The sequence below is a fragment of the Nematolebias whitei genome, chromosome 17 (genome assembly GCF_014905685.2).
Source record: "Nematolebias whitei isolate Nwh7 chromosome 17, NemWhi1, whole genome shotgun sequence".
Taxonomy (NCBI): domain Eukaryota; kingdom Metazoa; phylum Chordata; class Actinopteri; order Cyprinodontiformes; family Rivulidae; genus Nematolebias; species Nematolebias whitei.
Window position 1 is genome coordinate 18,752,884 of NC_056514.1, and position 20,034 is coordinate 18,772,917.

At 38.0% G+C, this 20,034-nt stretch overlaps 1 protein-coding gene across 1 annotated transcript in view; it reads right to left on the reverse strand.

Annotated features, from left to right (window-relative positions):
• The window catches only part of fam20cb (FAM20C golgi associated secretory pathway kinase b), a 101,289-nt gene that overhangs the window by 70,356 nt on the left and 10,899 nt on the right, over positions 1 to 20,034 (reverse strand). The gene's annotated exons all lie outside the window — the stretch shown is intronic.

Genomic DNA, 20,034 nt, shown 5'->3' on the forward strand with positions numbered 1-20,034 from the left:
GAAAATATGACTTTGAAAAAAAAAAATCTTTTTAAAGGCTAAATAAATCAAAATATTGATGTTAATTTTGACTGTGTAACTTTACAAACAGCACCCCATACAGATATAAGCAAAATTATGATCACTTTACTTGTTTGGTGGCGGACGATAAGAAGTAGCTGTTCAGTTTCAGGCCAAATAGAGCGACGCCTACCACATGTGTCAAACTCAATGGTTATGCTAATCAGTGGGTCTAATTAAAAGTGTCGCTCTGTGTTGGAACACATTACAGAGGAAAACACCGGCAGATCACTAATAACGACATAAATCACGACGGTTGATTACGGTAGATGGCCGAACGCCAGCGGTACATTAACAGATTATTACAGTGGGATCTGGGCAGCTTCCCACATCCCCACCAGACCATAGATTAGTTGCATAAGCTTCTGGTAGTCTGAGCTCATGGAGCCGCTCTCTGCAGAGCAGTGTAACATAAGTCAGCTCTGCTTATTGTTCATTACATTACTGCCCAGAACAACGCCTGGCCTGTATTATAAGATCATTATCAGAACAGCCCGGTTTGTCTTTCAGCTTTCATTACAACTCCATCGGCTTGGTTAAAGGAGCAGTCCAGTCCTTTTGCCTTTCTGTGGAATAAATATCTTACCTGTTGCAGAAGGCCTCAGTTTGAATAAATAAAGTGCGGTTTAATTATTACCCACTGCCAAAAGATGTGTATGTAGCAAAATGTTTAATTAACTACAGCACGGATTTCATTGAATCTCATAGAAAATAATCATCAGATGGAAATTAACACCTGATTACCACTTGGTCAACCCAATTCAAGATGGTTGACACAGTCAAATAAACTTAAAGGGGAAAAAAAAGCTATAACTTGGTCAGTTTTATGGATACTAAGCCAAATATTTTGTTTTGTAGTAGCTAAGACCCCAAAACATTAATAAGGTTAAAATTAGTTTAATAACCCTGTCACCCTGTTTGTTTGTTAGCAAAATATGCTATGAACCAGTGCACAGGTTTTACTCGAACCTTTCTTCAACAGATTACAGCCATTCTCAAGCCGCAGACCTTACACAATGCAAAATCGACTAAAGTTCAGCCAAAAAGCTAACACAATGTGGAAGTAGCTGAGCGTCATTCAAAACACGCAGTCAAAGCACAACACTTTGCATAAGCTTCACCTAAACCTGCATCAACCGCTGGAATCAACCCTGTTTGTTAGCAAAATAATTAATTTATCACTGGATGTATTTGAATGAAACCATTAGGATGTAATCTTTGAATGTTTATCCATCCATCCATTATATTTTTACCCACTTCTTCCATTTTGAGTCACGGGGGTCGCCGGTGCCCATGTCCAGCAAGCACTGTGTGAGGGGCGGGGGACACCCTGGACAGGTCCATCACAGGGACACATAGAGACAAATGAGACAAGCAACCATTCACTCTCTCACTCACACCTAGGGACAATTTAGAGTTACCAATCAGCCTAACATGCATGTTTTTGGTCTGTGGGAGGAAACCGGAGTACCCGTAGAAAACCCACGTATGCACGGAAAGAACATGCAAACTCCACCCAGAAAGGCCCCCGGACCAGGATTTCAACCAGCAACCTTCTCGCTGAGAGGCAGCAGCTCTACCAGTTGCGCCACCGTGCTGCCCATCGAACGTACAGTAATAACTAAATCACTTTTGGGTTTTAATGCTATTCAAACGGGACACCACAGGGTGGGTTCTCAGTTCCCCTGAGTGAGTCATAGGGCATCACTCTCATGTGACAGAAAACTTCTCTAAATGGTCAAAGTAGTCTGGGAAGATGTCTCAAGCCCTTTTCAGTTTACTTTTGGTAATTCCAGATGGCTAGAGCTCTAATTTTGGTGATATGTAACAGGGATGGGCATTGATAAAAATAAAAAAGTTAAAAAAACTGAACACAAAGAATTAATGTGATTGTCTTGTGTTTTCCCTATCAACACCTGATAGTGACATGCCATGTTTACTTATCCCCCATGAACAAACACCTACTGCCCACGCCCTCCTGAAAAATAAATAAATAAATAAAACTGTGTCCCAACATCTTTCTGTCATTGTAGTTTATTTTGAAAGGATTATAAAGTGGAAGCTATGGTCACAGGTGAGCTCCGGCAGCAAACATGCAAGCTAGGCTCAAACTTTCAAAGTAAAATTGAATGATTGCAGGAAAATTTAGGACAATCTAAATGTTTATAATATAAGATTTACATAAAACATAAACTACAACAGTATTTTAAAGAATAAAGCTATGATACGGAGCAGGTAATATGTTCTTTACACAGCTCTGACTAATCAAAAGCTCATCAGTAGGTCAGAATTAAAGTATTTCTTCAAAGTTAGGTTGTTTAAATAGCTATCTACAACAGGTAAGATATTAGCTGTTCACTGTGTTTGAACAAAACTTTACTTCAAACAATCTGAGTTATCGCTAACAGGTTATCAGTGCCTTTTTTTTTTTTGCGACTTTAAAATCAAAGTCCTACAGAAGAGTTCATGTTTGTAGTCCATATCGATCATTTTCCTTGAAGCAGAAGTATTTAAACTGATTTACTTGACAGAATATGTACATAAAATGTATGCATTACAGGAAAAACACTGCCTCTAAGCCATTTAGAGGACGTTAACAGTTTGAGCAATGATTTACTGAGTGCACTGCCCTGTGGCATTACCTTGCTCAATATTGATTCACTCATTTGTGCCTCGTTCTGAAAATTATACAAAAGAGCAGGTTGATGATTTTGCAGCACATTCAGAACAACATAAACTAAAACAACAGCTGATTTGTGTCATTTATTCCAGCAATATTCCACTTGGTTCTATATCAATGCTCCAGATTGTTTAATAAATTATTCACAGCTGATGAGCTGGACGATTAAACGTAGTTAAATATATGGCGTCGGGTGTCATCCAGGTAATTTGATCAGTCTGGGTTTCTCAGTTTCCCTTCATCTGTCGACACGTGACGACAGACGAGCTAACAGGAAACGTGCAGTGATCCTGGCACGTCAACAGCTGACAGTGTGTCACCGTCTCTGCAAAGAAGCCAGCAGGGGGGTTCACGTTACTCAGCCGGAGGGCTCCACTTGATCGAACGTGTCACTGCACTCAGGGAAATCTGTTCAGCTACTGCAAACTCTGCCTTCAGCACACAGGTGGACTTCACTGCGTGTGTTGTTCTCAATCTGCTGGTCTACTTGTGTGAATGTTTGTGAAGCATTGACTCTTTTGTGATCCATTTTTCTTCTGTACATTTTCTACATCTGTCTCGTTCCACAATGCTTGTGCTATTTCAACAAACTGTGTATCAAAACGTTCAGCTCGTCCAGGAGAAGGGTGCCATGACGCTTGGTGTTGGTGAAACTTTAGCTGTTTTAAATATTTAGCCTTTTCTGCCATTTTTTCCTCATAGAAAATTAATTGAGCTCATTTTACACCCTTCATATGTTTAAATCTGTTTACAACCTTTTACTGCTCCTTTCACATTTAGTTCTGCTTCAGCTTCTTTCACCTTCCTTCAGCAAATTTAAACCTTTTTTCAGCTACTTTCAGCTGTTTTTTCAGCTGTTTTGTGCTCCTTTCTGATTCTTTCTGCTAACTATAACGTTTTTGTGCTTCTTCTAAATTATTTATGCTCCTTGCAGCTTTTTATCCAAGTTTCAGCTTTTTCTGCTATTTCAGGTACTATTTTGCTGTTTTTATGCTAATTTTAGCTTTTTCAGTCTTATTCAGCAACAATGCGCTCTCTTCACTTCCTTTTGGTAATTTAAGCTTCTTTCTGCATTTTTAGCTACTTTTCAGTTGTTTTCTTTTGCTAATTTCTGCTTTTCACACAATTTTCACTTTTTGTGCTCATTTCTGCTTCTTTCAGCAAACATGTGTTCTTTCTGCTTTCTTCTGCTAATTTAAGCTTGTTCTACCTTTTCAGCTTCTTTATTTTAGCATTTTTAGCTAATTTCAGCTGTTTTCAGATAAATTCAAGTTCTTCATGTTAATTTCTGCAACTTTCAGCCTAATTACTTTCTTTATGCTAGTTTCAGCTTTTTCTGCTAGTTCAGTTACTATTTTGCTGTGTTTGTGCTAAATTGAGTTTTTCAGCTAATTTCACATTTTTTTGCTCATTTCAACTCTTTCCACTTTCTTATGGTAATTTAAGCTTCTGTCAGCCTTTTCAGCTACTTTTCACCAATTTTTGGCTAAATTCAGCTTTTTTTTAGCTACTGTATTTTTGTGCTAATTTCTGCTTATTTAAAACAAATTCAGCAAATATGTGTTCTTTTTGCTTACTTCTTACTTAGGCTTGTTCTTCAATTTCAGCTACATTTCAGTATGTTTATTTTTTTTTAGCTAAGTTCAGCAGTTTTTCAGCAAGTTCTTCAGCATTCACACTGCATTTTTGCAAGAAATGCAATTTTCTCTAGTTTTGTTTTTTCTTCTTTAAACCGAGTCCCTCAACACACATTTTCTGTTCTGTACTGCTGCTTTAACAAAAAAATAAATAAAAACATACTGCACGGAGCACAATAATAGCCCCGGTGGAACAATTAGAACACGAGGGAGGCACACGCCTCACAGTGGCTGTAATTTCAGATTAATTATTCAGCCCCTAAACACAACTGGTGCTGTGGCAGAAATGAGCAGAAAAACACAAAGTGTGTGTTTCTTATGTTCAGTGTAATTTTACAAGCAACTGCAATTTTGTTGTTTTACCAATTATCAGTCATAAGCATGTTGGGTTGTATTCACTGTCTAAAGCAGAATTAAAGGGATATTCTGGACAACCTGAAGCAGGATACTGTGGAAAGGTTACGAACAGTTAAAGGTACTCATTGTATAATGTTAAATCAAACAAAAAAATGTTAATCTGAGCTTTATGCAGTTTGAGAGATTTTACTCCAGTAGCTTTCCAGATATATTGATGTGTAATTTTGAAAAGTGGGACCACACTCAACAAGCACACTGAAGCATATTTTACTCAACTAAACTGAGCGTAAATCCATAATATTACATCAAACTTGTTGGACTTCTGGACCCAAACAGTTCTTCTATCGACGTCACCACCAGTTGATCGATTTTTACTCACTTTGGCTGTTTTCACAGGTGAACAAACACATGGTGGTTGATAGACGGCCATAAATTTTGCTAAAACTTTTTTTAATTTAAGGATACATTAACCATAGATACAAGAAGGAAACTGTGCACATTTCTTTCTTTCTTTGTATTTTTTGTTTGTTACGAGAGTGGCTTCAGTTGTATAAGTAGGCACAATTAGCAACTGCAACAGCTAGCTGTAGCACTTCCAGTGCAGACTGGATCACTTCCAACAGAGGGTTGTTGTTTTTTTCTGCTGAAAGAACTATAAAATGCTAATTTAACAACAATTTAAAGCTTTAAATTAAATCAATTGAAGGAAGTGCTTTGAAATATTAAAACCTGAACTTGTTTTAAGATGGCAGAGGTTTAATGGACACGAACCCTCCTCGTTAAGATTCACTTGTCAGCGAGTTCGGAGCAAACACTACTTTCTAACGTGGGTTTTGCCATTTTATAACAGCAATTCTCAAAATTGTATAGCAATTGATGTACAGCCTATTATTTAAACATTTCAAATTATTCAAGTGATAGTCTAACCTCATGGTTAACTGCAGGCAGCAAGTCTGCTCGACATCATTTCTTGATAAACAGAGCAGCAGTTTATGGGTTACCGTGGTGCGACTTGTCCTGAGGCGCTTCATCCCTTTTATTTTATTTACCAGCTCAAAGTCAGAGGCGCAGGAGACCTTGTGAATACATTGTGATGCAGAATGAAATGCACACAGTGACAACCAAGAATGCAAATCTAAACTAGAGAAATCGCATTTCCTGCAAAAATGCATTGTGAATGCTTATTGCAGAAGAACTTGCTGGAAAACAGCTGAAATTAGCAACAATAAAAATAATTCTGAAATGTAGCTGAATTGGAAGAACAGGCCTAAATTAGCAAAAGAAAGCAGAAAGAACACTTTTATTCTGAATTACTTTTAAATAGGCAGAAATGAGCACATAAATTTGGAAATTAGCTGAAAAGACAAAAAAGAAGCTTAAACTGCCAGAAAGAAGGGGGAAGAACTGAAATGAGCTTTAAAAATGTGGAATAAGCTGAAAAAGCTCAAATTAGCATAAAAAGAGCTAAATAGTAGCTGAAAGAGCAGAAAATCTGAACTAGCAGAAAAACTGGAAAGGAGCCTAACAAGCTGAAATTAGCATAAAGAAGTTAATTAGGCTGAAAGTGGCAGAAATGACCATGAAAAACTAGAATTTATCTGAAAACAGGTGAAATTTGCTAAAAAAAAAAAAATGCTAACAAGGTACCTTAAAAGTTAGAACAAGCTTAAATTAGCAGAAGAAAGCAGAAAGAAGACATTTGCCCAATTTGGCTGAAAGAAGCAGAGATGAGCACAAAGAAGTGGTTATTATCTGGAAAAAAAAAGCTGAAATTTGAAAAAAAAAAAAAATAATCAGCTGAAAAGGAGCTAAATAAGCAGAAAGAAGCTTAAATTACCAGAAGTGGATAGAGCACACTTTTGCTGAATTTGGCTGGAAAAAGTTGAAATGAGTGCAAAAAATGTGGAATTACCCAAAAAAAGCCAAAATTAGCATAGCAGAAAAAGCTGAAACGTGTATAAATAAGCTGAAAGGCACATAACAAGCTAAAATTAGCAGAAAGAAGGTGGAAGAAGCACAAAAATGCTGTAGTTAGCAGAAATAATCTAAAAAGATCACAAAACAGCTGAAAAAAACAGTTGAAAGTAGCTGAAAATATGTTTAATTTTACTGAAAGAAGCTGAAGCAGAACAAAACGTGAAAGGAGCAGTAAAAGGTTGTAAACACATCTAAAGATTTGAAGGATGGAAAATGAGCTTAATTCATTTTCTATGAGAAAAAAAAGGCAGAAAAGGCTAAATATCTCAAAAAGCTAAAGTTGCACCAATACCAAAAGTCGTAGCAGGATTGTCCTGAAAGAGCTGAACGTTTTGATTTATGATTTGTTGAAATAGCACAAAAATTGTGTAACAAGAAAGATGCCAAGAGATGTACGGAATAAAAAAGGATCCCAATAGTGTGAACGCTTCATAAACATTCACACAATAAATGTGTATAAAACTTCTTTAAAGGAATGTTTATGTCCTGACGCTGTCGTACCAGAGATTTAGAATAAGGTCTTACTTACGTTGTAGCTATTTTGGTCAAATCTTATACAAGTTAGGCACAATCTCATGCAGTATTGGAAGATGCCACACTCAGAGTGTAAGTTGTGAGTGACTCTCAGCTACTACCACATCAACATTTAGCTTAATATCTGTAAAACTGACAAAGTTATGGCCATTTCAATGTCAATGAGTTGTGGTGACCGTGTTGAAGTGGGTTAAAAGCTTTATCAGTTGTTGTACATCCGGTGATTACTTTCTGAGTTTCATGAGATATTTGGCTAACAAACAGGGTCAACAATTAAAGCAAGTTTTAAGCAAGCTGAGATAAGCAATGTGTAGCATTTAGAGTATGGGTTTTGAATGACTCTGAGCTACTACCACACAAAATTTTAGATCAAAACATTGAATCAATGTTAGAATTTTTTTTAATGTAAGGTCAGTTGGCTATGGCAGACATTTTTAATTTTTAATAATCAGCTGTCATTGGACATCCAGCTGTTCAAGACATGTTTTGCTAACAGACAGACAGCACGAAGCAATAAGAAACAAAAGCACAGATGTCCTACATTTTTTAGCAATCCAGGAAATAAACTAAATTTAAAAAATCTCTTGCTGAGCTGATCTTTCCTCAGTTTCTTAGTGTTCAGTCTTTACAAATGATGTGATCTCATCGTCTTCAGCCGAGGCCGTTCCTTCCACCTCCCACAACTGATGCAGCTTAATTATACAACAGAAACTCGCACACGCAGCCAACTAATATTTTCCATTTAACGCATACATTTCCTCCAGGCTGTTGTTTGTGCCTCCGTCAATATGTTATTGACAGAAACAAGGTGACATTATGGAGCTCTCGCCTCTCAACCTCCAGACGTGTCAATCAAAAATCACTCACGGCCCAGACTCAGCACTGATATGGATTGTGCAACGAGATGGGGAGGGAAGACATATCTCTTCCAGAACTGCTCGGATTTATTTGCGTTGTCACCGAGCCGAAAGTCGAATGATTGACAAGCGATACAATTAAGCTGAAGCGAGAAAAAACAGAGGACCATCATGGCATCGATCATCAGTCTGTCCCACGAGTTCTTTCATCAATGATCTGCGCTCCTCTTGTCTGATGGTCTTTGTGTCGCTCTCACACTCATTTTGGCTGGAAATACTTCAATTATGTGTCTGTAGATCACACCAGCGATATATCTATCCCACACTGCCGTTAAAAAGCATAGCCCTTGTCCATGACTGTTTTTCGTTCAACAACAGCTGATTACCTTATGGAGCCAGCCTAAATTAAGATGGCCGCTGCAGTTAACTGACCTTAGCAAATGCCAACATGCCTACAGCTCAGCTGATTTTAAATATGTTGAGATAAAATTTGGTGTGGTAGTAGCTGAGAGTCATTGCCAACTCATATTCAAAGTGTTGACCAATTGTGAAACATCTCTATAACTTGGGCATTAACTGATTGTGTCAACACTATTCGTCTGTTAGCGTATTATGTAATGACTCACTGGATGAGTTTTAATGGAGCTGTCAGGAAGTGATCATTAGATCCATAGTTACAACTCATTAGCCTTTGAAGTCAAACAAATTTAAGATAGACTCTATGACAAACTGACTAAGAAAGCACACTAATTACTAACTATTACTAATCCAGTCAAATTTACAAAAATTAGAGTAAAGGACTGGGGATCTGAGTCCTCACCTCCTTCTACAGGTGTGCAGTGGAGAGCATCCTGTGCTCCAGCATCATCGTGTGGCATGGAGGCTGCACAGCTGCAGAAAGAAAAGCTTTGCAGAGAGTGGTGAAGGCTACACAGAAGTCTGTTGGAGTCAGACTCCCCACCATCACAGACATCTACACCTCCAGATGCAAGAAGAGGACCACCTGCATCATGAAGGACCCCACTCACCCAGCACACACACTTTTTGCCCCGCTCCCCTCAGGAAGGAGGTTGAGGAGCATTAAGTGTAGAACCACTAGACTGAGGAACAGCTTCTACCCTGAGGCTGTTAGACTCATGAATCTCTAACCAGAAAAAAAATCACTGTAATGCCACTTTAATTGGATATTTGACACTTTATATGTGCTGCTGATCATACATGCTGCTGATTTCTTGCCTTTAAGCTGCTATACTCATACCCATCCGCTCACAACAGACTCATGTTCAGGCTGCTATTTAATACACCGCATTATATTATATTAGTACTGTTTAGCGTGTATCTTAGATCCTTGTATACTGTTTCTTTTTTTACACTTTATATATTTTTGCTATTGTTGGATGTAGCTGGAACCTTGTGTACACAATTTCGTTCCACCTCATGTCCCACATGTGATGCGAATGTCAATAAAGAACCTTGAATCTTAGTGTCTTAGTCAGCCCAACACACACTCAAAGCAGATTGTGCAACATCTTTGTTCCAAAGTTCATCATTATTTTGAGTCAATCCTGTTTGTCTTTTAGAAGAAAAAAAAAATCTTATGCACCAGATTTTAATGAAACTCTCAGAGAACGATTATTGGATGTACAACTGATTCACTTTTGGATTCAACCTGGTTCAAGATGTCTGCCACAGCTAGACAACTTTAGCAAACACAAAAATGACTATAACTCAGTTGGTTTTACAGATGTCGAGCTAAAATTTGGTGTAGGGATGTACGATATTATCGGCATGGTGTCGGTATCGGACGATATTGGCGTTAAAGATCAATATCGGACATCGGCCATTCCATCACAATAACTCACTGATATAAAAGACATTGTTTTTGTGGCAAACCAGTGACAAGGATGCCTACAGACATCACGCACGCCTACCTGATCTCACGGCAGAGAGAAAAATTCAAAACGTCGGCGGTGTGGAAGTTTTTTTTTTTTCGTTGGTGAGGATGTCGGATTCCGAAGATTTATGGACTACACTGAGCCTCGATACATCGTTCCCAGTCAGAGATATTTTCCCGACGTAGCCTTACCTGAGTTACAAGCCGTCATTTCCGACGTCATTGAGAAGCTAATAGCCAATAGCACTCAGGTGAGTTTTACCACAGACATTTGGACGTCGTGTTAGCCCTGTTAGCATGGTTAGTCTTACGGCACAATGGATAGACAAAAACATTTAACTTAAAAAGTCTGTCCTTCATGTGCAAGAGTGCAGAGGATCCCACACTGCAGCTAGGAACCTGGAACAAGCCTCCACAAGTGAGACAGCATCGCAGGTGACTAATGCTAATAAATCACATTTAACACTTTTCATTTAATATAAGTTAAAGTGCTATGCATATCATATGGCTGTTACTGAATATATGTCACCAGCTCTTACAGCTGTTACAATGTTTTTGTAGCAAATAAGCCTAAATAAGAGGTTATGTTCTGACAAAAGAAAGTATATGAAATATCGGTATTGGTTATCGGCCAAATAAGTTTTAACATATCGACATATCTGATATTGGCCAAAAATCCAATATCGTGCATCCCTAATTTGGCGTGGTAATAGCTGAGAATAATTTATAAGACTGACAGATCACACAGTGTCTTTCTCTGCAACGCTGGCATGTACAGTACTGCAGCAGGAATCATGAAACTCATTCAAATAATGTTGCCGTCACTTTACTCTCCCTGATCCTACATGGACATTTCTGACAAGTTCAGCTGTTTAGACCAGCCTTTGGAGGTGTGCTTTTCACAGAATAAATTAAACTGAGTTCAGATTCAGCTTCTAACCAGGACAAACACATGTGTTGTCTCCAGATCCTGTGAGTCTCCATTCCTTGTGCCACTGGAAGACAAACGCCTTCGTCAGTCAGCGTGACATTAACCGTCTCTGTCTAAATGTCATAGACAGTGGACTCTGACACGGTGAAAGTGATTGACCAGGAGCTGGAGCTTTTCAAAACCACTCATTTGCCCTTTCACTGTGTCTGCACTGAAAACTTATACTACTGGAAAACACACACCTGTAATGTGTAAGAAAAATGGCAGCCGAGGCTTTACGGCTGAAGAAGAAACTCCATCACGCTCATGATTTTACCAGAGAACATCTGCTGATTTAAAACCTCAGACAGCCCAGTGATGACAGTCAGAGCAAGCAGACTGTCGTAAAAGAAGCAACAAAACTCCCTGCAGACTCTACATCCGCTCTGAATATAAACCTCTGGCACCAAGAGCAACACTTAGGGTGCCACGGAGCAAAACAAACCACTTGAAGCTATTGTTTGTTTCAGCCTCCATTAAGCTGCTAAACTCCTGAGTAAAAGTTAGCCGAGTGTAGTTATAGTCAAATGTCCTTACGATGCGTTTACAACAGTGTGTTCAATATTATTGTTTTACCCGAATGTGACCTAGTGTTTTTATATGGTTTCTACGGTTTTATGTGATGTTCAAGTTCAAGTTCCTTTATTGTCATTCCCATCACATGTGGTACATGAGGTGCAACGAAATTATGTACACAGGGTCCCACTTACAGCTAACAATAGCAAAATATAAAGTATAAAAAGAAATAATTATAAGGATCTAAGATATAAACTAAGAAATACGCTAAACACTAATAGTGCAAAACAATATGCCGAACAACAGCAGCATGAACATGAGTCTGTGTGAGTAGCTGAGTATGAATGAATACAGCAGCATGAAATAATCAGCAGCATGAGATCAGCAGCATGGATAATCAGCAGCACATATCAACAATCAATAGTGACCAAACATTTATCTGAACACTGCATTCAAACTGTTTCTTCTTCATAATTAACATTTTAAATATCAAACATTTGTCATTAAGTTACCTATGTGTAAACACTTTGATCATTTGTGCACGGTTTGCTTTAACATATAAAAAGATTTAATTTTTGAAAGGAAGCTTGTAAAGAATTAGCTTTATCTGAATGAATGACGGTGCTTGAGACTGCCAAATAAAGAAGCCGCGTCATATGATCAGTGATTTGTAATAGGCTTATTAAACCGTGTTAGCAAACTCATGATTTACTTATTAATAAAGGGTTATCAAATCCTTTATAAAGGCTCCCCTTTTAGTAACATAGTACTGTAGTCTATTTCCTGATAAATATCTTAAATCAATAAAAGTGTTTAATATTTTCATGTTTGTTACAATGTTTGGTCTTCATGTTTTTGTGTTTAACTTTTTTTTTTTTTTTTTTTTTTTACACAATGTCAAATTTTATTTTATTTTAACTTTTGATTGTGAATGTAGACAAATAAAACTGTGATTACACACCGGAGGGATCAGCACGCACACAAATTACACAACATAACTTCCCACATGCAGCATCACAGCCTCTTACAATTATTTCTGTTCCAACTTTGCAGAAAGACGACATTTTATGGTGGCAAGCTTTTTCTCTTTGTTCATATTTGCAAAATACAGCTTAGTAGGTTGTTCTTATGTGGCATTACAGAAAATAACAGGTGTTCACTGAAAACATCCCACTGCTTTTACATTTTTTTCAAGTCAGATCCAGTTCCAGCCTCCAAATTCCAAGCTAAATGAACTCCTGGGACATTTCAAGGATTCAAGGTTCTTTACTGTCATTCACATCACACGTGGTACATGAGGTGGAACAAAACTATGTACACAGGGTCCCAGTTACATCCCACAAAAATACAAATTGTAAAGTAAAACAGTAGTAAGATCCAAGACATGAACTTAGAAATACACTAAACTAAGAATACACTAAACACTAATAGTACTAAACAATGCGCCAAACAACAGCAGCACGAACATGAGTCTGTGTGAGCAGACGAGGACGAGTGAACACAGCAACATGAAATAGATCAGCAGCATGAGATCAGCATCATGGATAGTCAGCAGCACATATCAACAACCAAGTGACATTACAGTGACTTTTTCACAGTGATAATCCTGACTAGGGATTCGTGAGTCTAACAGCCTCAGGGTAGAAGCTGTTCCTCAGTGGTTCTACACTTAATGCTCCTCAACCTCCTGCCTGAGGAGAGCGGGGCAAAAACTGTGTGCTGGGTGAGTGGGGTCCCTCATGATGCAGGTGGCTCTCTTCCTGCGTCTGGAGGTGTAGATGCATGTGCTTTTGTCTATGTCTGTGTCAAATGTGTGACATTTGAGATTAGTTTCTTGAATAAAGCAACACACTTTTGCAACTTCAGATGATATGTTAAAATGCATATTTCTAGAAAACTGCTATATGCTCTTCACCTGTTCTGCTAAATTAAAATCCAAAATGCTCGCTTGGTGGGACAAAAGCAGACATTACAGTAATGCATGGGTATTCCAGTGCTGACAGCAGGCACAACATGATGAAGAGGACGGTGAGGACCATAATTGAGCTTAGTCATCAATTCAGGCTTAAACGCAGCTGTTGTGAAATGGTGTTTGTGATCCCTGAACTGAAACAACGCAGGGCTGGGCATCAGCTGGGATTTTCACATCTATCCCATAAAACCACTCAAATCCTCCTAGGCCTGTAAGTCTCGGCAGATCTTTCAAAACAAGGTTTGAGTTAGACCTGGCTGCTTAAGACTAGATTTATTCAGTGTCTGGAAGAAATGAACAAACTGACGTGATTCATCTATGAGGTAAGGTGGTGAGCCGGCACTTTGGGCCATTTAGTGGTGTCTCAATACAAGATGGTGCAAACACTGAGGTGTGCTTAGCTTGTTCAAAGTGACTGATCATTTTCTGATTTTTTTTTCTGAAGCATAGAAAGAAAAAGAAATCAGTACTGAAAGAGGCGAAATGAGAGGAAACAAAGGATGAGAAAGAGATGGAGGAGCCGATACCTAAACGGAAGGGGACAACGAGAGCACAGGTTTCTAAAGAAGTGGATGGTTGGAGGGTCGATCGTCACCAAGACACGGCCTGCCTGCCTTGGCGGCCTGATTGCCTGCCTCACATTTGCATTTGAGCTGCGAGGAGCTGAGCGTAGCACGGGCGGAGAAGTCTTTGATCTTCCAGCCTCCGTCTCTTTGATGCAGCGTGTGGAAACACACCAGCAGATATGGGAACAAGAAGACGATTTTGGGTGTTCTCAGTCTGAGATTGTGAGAAAGTTGGCTCTGCATTGGGAAGAAGAAAAAAATCCCACCCACAAATCATGCATGTAGCGGGAATGACTGGCCCAAAGGAGCGTGCACGACCAAAACGCACACATTGGTCGCCCTACTTTGTTAAAGCTAAGCACTTTCGAGTGCTCCAGTAGTTTTTTTTTTTTAGGATTATCAAACAAAGCGACAAGTTCTGACAAGCACAACTGTCGAACAACAGATTTAAGTCCAACACCACTGCCCTGTGCTTTCCTTGGAAAATGTCATTTTGCATATCCGCCTCGGTGCAACATCTGAGGCGGGCACTGAGAAAATCTGTGGATTCTGCCTGTGTGTGTGCATGTACAACACTCTCTGCCCAAACCTTTCTCTCCTGTCTTGCCCAGTCTCTCCTGGTTCCCCCTGTGCCTCTTTCCTCCTCTCACCTCTTCCTCCTCTCTGCTCCTCCCAGCCTGTCAGGATGATTTCAGGCTTGTTGCGTCTGGCCTGACTCAGTGTGGTAGGATTGAAGCCGTAATTACAAAGTCTCCGAATAGCTTCTCCGCCCTCCCTCCTACCTATCATCCACAAGCTTAACCCCACTCTCCGCGTTGACATGCAGGGGCTAGACAACAGCCGGCACGAAGAACCATTAACCCACAATTAATTTACAATCACCATAACAACCGAAATGTGACATTTAAATCCACCAATCAGTGTGGGATTAAGGGGTAAAGAGCACCTCTCTGGAGATGTGCTATAATCTAAATATGACAGCATGGAAAAAAGAATAAAGAGAATTAATAAAAAATACTTTACAGGATCAGGCAGTTTTACTTTGACAAATTAGCCACCAGGCTGGCGTTAATTATTTTATCATTTTAACACGAAATGTGTGAACACTTAGTAACTATTTTCTTTGTTTTTGCATGATTTTAGTGTAAAAAAATTAACATTAAATTTATTTCACAGGCCTATGAATGCACTTTATCTAGCTACAGCTAGCATACGAGGAAATTTAGCACCCAACCTGCACTTTCTCAAGCTTTCCGTTTGTTGACAGATTTCCAGAGCGTAGCTGCATGCTACGATATACCTACTTGGTAAATTCAAATGGTAAAACAAACAAACAAACAAACAAAGACTTGAACATCATCTAGAGCAGACTTCCACTCTAAAAAGCAAGCAAATTTGATTGAAAAGATGACTTTCAGGAGACGTTTGAAACTATATTTACCGGGGGGTTTTTTTTGGACTATAAGGCGCACCAGATTATAAGGCGCATTAAGCGAAACAAGTTCATTTTGACAGAATTTTGACCGCCGTGTATGGGGTGCCGTTTGTGAACTTGCACAGTCAAAAATTAACATCAATATTTTGGGTTATTTAGCTTTTAATAAGAAAAAAAAAGTATTTTTTTTTTCCAAGTCAAATTTTCACCACGTTGTTCATACATTTATAAATGTCATAGTTCCAAACTAGATATTTAATTTACAAGATAAACATTTAGTTTACAAACTAAATACTTAACTTGCATTAGTTAAACTAAATATTTAGGTGTAAATTAAATATTTAATTTATACCTAACTATTTAGATTACTAACTAAATATTTAATTTCTAAGCTAAACATTTAATTCCTAAATTAAATATTTAATTAGCAAACTAAATATTTAGCTAAAAAGTTAAATATTTAACTAACAAGTTAAATATTTAGGTCTGAGGTAAATATTTAGTTAGCAAATTAAATATTTACTTTGCTAACTAAATATTTAGTTTGTAAAATATATATTTAGGTAACAAGAAGATGATTTTGGGTGTTCAGTGTGTGACTAAATTAAATATTTAATTTATACCTAAATATTTAGATTACTGACTAAATGTTTAATTTCTAAGCAAAACATTTAATTCCTAAATTAAATATTTAATTTGCAAACTAAATATTTAGCTAAAAAGTTAAATATTTAACTAACAAGTTAAATATTTAGGTCTGAGGTAAATATTTAGTTAGCAAATTAAACATTTACTTTGCTAACTAAATATTTAGATGGCAAGTTAAATATTTAGCTAAAAAGTTAAATATTTAACTAACAAGTTAAATATTTAGGTCTGAGGTAAGTATTTAGTTAGCAAATTACATATTTATTTTGGAAATTAAATGTTTAGTTTGTAAAATATATATTTAGGTAACAAGAAGATGATTTTGGGTGTTCAGTGTGTGACTGTGAGGGAGTTGGCTTTGTAGCCGTGTACCACATAAAACTGGTTTGAGGTCAGTAAGCACAACCAGAATTAATACATAAGGCACACCGGATTATAAAGCTCACTGCTGATTTTTGAGAAAATTAAAGGATTTTAAGTGTGCCTTATAGTCTGAAAAATATGGTAGATGTTTACATTTCACTAGAAACATGTAAGATGACACTGCAATTGCTTCATGCATCTTTCCGAGCTGTAAAATATATGTATAATTGGTTTTGGCAACACAAGTTTAAATCCCATCCTTTACAAGAAAGACACCAAATATTCCTGGCTGTCTGTAATCCTATAAGATGTGATGACACAATACAAAAAGACTTGTGGATGTGTTATTATCTGCCAGTAAATTATAAATATCTTTTCAGATTAATAGCTGTTGTCTCTTTTTCAACTCCCAACTTTTTATTGTTTTTTGGACACCACACTTTAGCCACTATAAATGAGATGATAAAAGTTCCTGAATGCTCAAATCAACGTTTGCAGACAGTGTTAAGATCCAAGTTGCAGCTCTCTCTCTCTCTCTCTCTCTCTCTCTCTCTCTCTCTCTCTCTCTCTCTCTCTCTGTCGCTCTCTCTCTCTGTCGCTCTTTTCTTTGCATGTGTCACAAACTTGTTGGAACTGTGGGAACATGTTTCAGTTTGGAGCTGCTGTTTGAAATCATGAGAGTCAAGTACAAACATGACGAAGATCATAGTACCAAATACACAGTAGGTTATGCAGTCAGATGTATACTGTATATTATGCTGTAGATTTCAAACTGATAATATCCATCCATCCATCCATCCATTATCTTTACCCGCTTCTTCCTTTTCGGGTCACGGGGGTCACTGGTGCCCATGTTCAGCAGTCACTGTGCGAGAGGTGGGGGACACCCTGGACAGGTCTCCAGTCCATCACAGGGACACAGAGACAAACGAGAAAAACAACCATTCACTCTCTCACTCACACCTAGGGACAATTTAGAGTTACCAATCAGCCTAACATGCATGTTTTTGGTCTGTGGGAAGAAACCGGAGTACCCGGAGAAAACCCACAAATGCACGGAGAGAACATGCAAACTCCACCCAGAAAGGTCCATGGACCAGGATTCGAACTGAAAGCCTTCTCGTTGAGAGGCAACACCTCTGTCAACTGCGCCACCGTGCCGCCCAATAATGACCTTTTGTGGTTTCTAAGCAGTTGTAAAACTTTGCACATACAGTAAATATTCAAAAACATTGCTGCTTTATACTTTGCAGACCAGATACACAGAACTCAATGAAATCCAAATATTACTGGAATGTAAAACATATTCACTGCTTATAAAACGTGTTTTCACTCATTTTGTCATCAAGTCTTTATTTAAGCAATTAGATGCATGTCCTTTGACATTTAACGGGAGGTGCTGCAGCACCCTGTTCACCTCTACTGCCCACAGCCTTATGCATGTCTTACTTACTTGAAGTTGTTTGTGTGTTATAAGGATTAGAGTATATGGACTTCACAGCTTAGACTAAATGGGGTCTGAATTAAGCTGAAAACATTAATCTAAATCAAGGCAGTTAATGTTGAAAAAGCATCTTTTCTTCAGTGTTTTTCTGTTTGTTTGTGTGATTTTAGACATCCAGCTTGGTAACGCAAAAGTTGAAATAGCGCCAGAAAACAGTTTTTTTTTTCCTGTTCTTGTACCAAAGTTTAATAATCAACAGCTTCTATGTTTGGAAGAACGTAATCAATCATCGTATGTTTATACGTCTGTGCTGCATTCATATTACATCCAGAGTTCATTTGAATGCAGACAAAGACTGTGAAAATGTGCATCCCTGTCTGCTTGCTAATGCCCCGAAGTTTAGATGAGAGTTCACACTTCTTTAAATGATAACGAATAACGAACTAATCCCATTAGAGAAGATTTTAATAAAAAAAATTAAGCTGTCAGAAGCTTTAGTGATGCTGTCTTAACTTGTATACTGGATAATGGTGGTTTTGTTGCCTTACTGAAACAAAAATCTATCTTTTTTCAAACACTGATTGAAGCTTTACAGCTTTAATCAGTGAGATTTTGTTGTTTTTCCATTTTTTATTTTGTCAAAGTAACAGGAGACACTTTCCAAACTTGTTTAAAGACCTGAGAAGAATTTGTTCTACTATTGTAGATGAACATGTCAACTTAAGAGCTGTCACTAATTATTATCAGACCAAGTTCATATTTTCACTTCTCTTGCTCCTACTTCATTACAGTTAGTCTGCTGTGACTGAATGCACTCAGTATTTTATTTTACATATCCACGAGGTAGACTCCTGTTCCTAATCCAAGGCATATTACAAGGTTTGCAGGAGTAATCTCGGGATGAAAAGCAGAGGAAAGCGTCGCCTTTGGTGCTCTGCACCTCTCTGACATTAATGATGTGTTGTACTGTAGTTCAATGATTCAGAACTGAAACAGGATTAGGTGGTGATGAGGCAAAGAATGTAGGCTTTGCAGTTAAATCCTAAAAAAAAAAAAATACACACAATTACCTAAAGAAAAGAGAATGACAACACATGCAAGCCTAATTTTGTAATGGTTTCCAAACTGAATATATTAAACAGTATGGACGTTTTATGGAGTGGCAATTAGCACTCGTGGTCATGCCAATAGATGTGAAATACGGGCCTTGTAAATCAATGAACTTAAAATGGTTAGCCTGAAACTTGGCTGTCTTTGCTCTCGATCAAATATGATCAATCTAAGGTCCAAAAAAGGCCACGATGTTAACGGGTAATTAGTCAACTTAGGGCTTCAAACCGCTCTTCCACAAACCAATCGGTGAGGTCTTGATGGCTACATTCAGCTGTTGTGCACAGTGTGTCCGACCCGAAGCATCTGCATGTTCGTTCATTCAGGCGCAGATAAGATAATGCAAGATGGGAAAATCAGTCCTCCATTTTATGGATTATGTACAAAACAAATTTAAAATTAAACTTTAAATCTACTGAAGGCAAAATACACAAAGTGTTTACAATTCGGGACATGAAAGTCTGTGCCCAAAATGTATCACTTGATCCGATTTTTAATATTCAATATGCTACAATAGGCAACCTGTGATAATCCAAACCAGAATTTCTCCTCGGTAAATGTTGCAATTTACAGAATGTTATATATGTTGGGAACATTTTGACAAGCTGTGGGCACTAAATAAGTCTGTGGATGATTTAAATTATTGATCCTCTGGGCACTGACTGAACATTTAATATAGCACTCGTTATCACGCTCTAACCCTGGACCAAAGAGAATATTAAAACCAACATTGTCATTCCCACATGTTTAGCTTGACTTGATGTATCAGACAAACATGCAGTTGTCAAAAATACAACTTAAATAAAGCTACATGTTAGCAACAAGAGTCCCATAGCTGATAAGATGGTGTGGGATGACCAGAACAGAAAACCACTTGGATAAATCAGCGTAAAGATGACACAAGAGGAGACGCCTGATGGCAGAGGACGACCAACACGTCCAGTAAAGAATGTGGCGTGTCACCTGAAAGCCCTACGAGATGAAACACCCATTCAACACGCGCTTCTGTTGCAA